This window comes from Penaeus monodon, chromosome 3 (genome assembly GCF_015228065.2).
Source record: "Penaeus monodon isolate SGIC_2016 chromosome 3, NSTDA_Pmon_1, whole genome shotgun sequence".
Taxonomy (NCBI): Eukaryota; Metazoa; Arthropoda; class Malacostraca; order Decapoda; family Penaeidae; genus Penaeus; species Penaeus monodon.
This window is the reverse complement of record NC_051388.1, coordinates 51336114-51338613: the sequence shown is the minus strand read 5'-3', so window position 1 is coordinate 51338613 and position 2500 is coordinate 51336114.

Here is a 2500-nt window from a genome sequence, read left to right as displayed (position 1 = left end):
ATATATATATATATATATATATATATATATATATATATATATATATATTTATTCATTTATTTATGCGTGTGCGTCTGTGTGTGTGTGTGCGTGTTTTATAATATTTGTTATTTTGAAGATACTATCGCTCTCACAAGACTTGCTCCTCCCTTCAGCGCGACTCCGCTCACCACCTCCTCCACGGCGCCGGCTGCCAGCGACACCTGCACGAACACGGCCGCCGTCTGCAGCGTCAGGAGGCCCGTCGTCACCACGCTGTCGACGGAGTAGTCCTTGGAGCCTATGCGGTACGCCAGCAGGTAGAGCTCCGTGCACAGGATCACCACCTGCAATTGCGAGAGGTTTCGGATGCAAACATGGGAGGGATCAGGTGCAATATTGCAAGAGGTTTCAGGTGCAGCCGAGAAGCTTCGGATGCAAACACTCGAAGCCTCCGTTGCAACCGATGCAATCACGGAAGGCTTCAGGTGCAATCACGAAAGAATTTGGACGCCATCACGAGAGGTTTCGGATGCAACACGTAAGGAAGTAAGGAAATAAACTCAACATTGCTTTACGAAAATGGTAAAGTATCTATAGCATTTTTTCCATCAACATTTACCTCCTGATACTTACAGTGGAGGCGTAGTAGCATTGCAACATGGGGCCAAAAATAGCCTCGGTTTCTCTCACGAGCGACACCAGGTGACAGTGGCTCTGCACCAGGTGACCCAGCCGGCCGCGCGTCTTGTCCTGCCGTCGCCAGATATCTGCAAGTTACAAGGACAGGTTTATGACGTTTGCCGAAAGTTTTTTTTTGCTTATTTGAATCACTTCCCTCCCTCTTGGTTGCCTCACTCCCCTCCCCCTCTCTCCCTCTCAGTCTGCTTCCATCCTCACCTTTGTTTCTCTCTCTTTCTTTTTCCTTTTCATATGCAAAATTCCATTTACTCCTGACTCTCTCTCCTTCTCTCTCTCTCTCTCTCTCTCTCTTTCTCCGTCTCCCTCTTCATCTCCGTCTCCATCTTCATCTCCGTCTCCCTCTTCATCTCCCTTTCCCCTCCTCTCCCCCTCCCTCCCCTCCCCATTCCCCCTCCCTGTCCATATCCCTCTCTCTCTTTCCCTTACCTTCGAGTCCAGTAGCGAGTTGCTTGTTCCAGGCCGCGAATCCGTTCTTGAGCATGTGGCAGTTGGTTGTGAAGGAAAACAGAGATCCCTTGAAGATGCCGAAGATGTGTAGACATACGAAGCAGACCAACATCCGCACGACCTGGCGTGGGTGGATATCACATGGCGTGACTCTACGTAAATGAAGTTGATTTGGAAACCGCGTAACTATGTGTGATGCTGCTTGATTTGGAAACAACACATTTTCATAACTATACGAGATTCAAGTTGATTTGGATAATATTAACGTGTATATTCTAATTTTGACTGACAGGTAGAAGAATTGTAGTGATAGGAGATTTTTTTTATGATACGTGAAAATCCATAACGTAAATAAAAACTCAATTTGCGTTAGTCGAAATAGGTGAGAATATTTATTTTGTAAAGGTTCTGGGCAAAAAAAAATGTAGTCATAACAAATGGTTGCATTTTCTTTTCTTTTTTTCTTACATAGAATCGTAATATATCTTTGAATTTTATATATGTAATGTGTCCAAAATCAAGACTGTGATACATTTCCGCACATAATTAATGTTACAAAATCTACGGGCTTTGCTACCCATATTTCACTTATCACCGCCCTTTGTGACAAAGTCTCTTCGACAGTGGGCCATTTGGGTACTCAATTTCTGAATCGAAGGACCACAAATTAGATCACACATAGCAATAGACACATGCACACACACACACACACACACACACACACACACACACACACACACACAACACACACACACACACACACACACACACACACACACACACACACACACACACACACACACACACACACACACGCACGCAACACACACACACACACACACACATACACACACACACACACAAACACACACACACACACACACATACATGAATACCTATGAAAAATACCTATAAAGAGAGTTTTAAAAATTATATTTTAGTGGCACAAAGATTCTATGCAAGACTAACGTTTTTTTAACGCTCTGAATTTATTCAGAAAGAAATCTGGTCACATTCTGCTGATGAGACAAGACGAGAAACTTTTTTTCTAGAATTAATCAATGTATTGATATAAATGCTTGCAGGCCACAAAAAAAATCACCCTGAAATAGACAGATATAGGGGAAGGAAAGGTGTGTGTATGTGTGTGTTTATCTATACCAAGTCTGTATATGTATATATATATATATATATATATATATATATATATATATATATATATATATATATATATATATATATATATAAGGCCACGGTGGCCGAATGGTTAGAGCGTCGGACTCAAGACTGTCACGACGGCAATCTGAATTCGAGGGTTCGAGTCACCGACCGCCGCGTTGTTCCCTTGGGCAAGGAACTTCACCTTGATTGC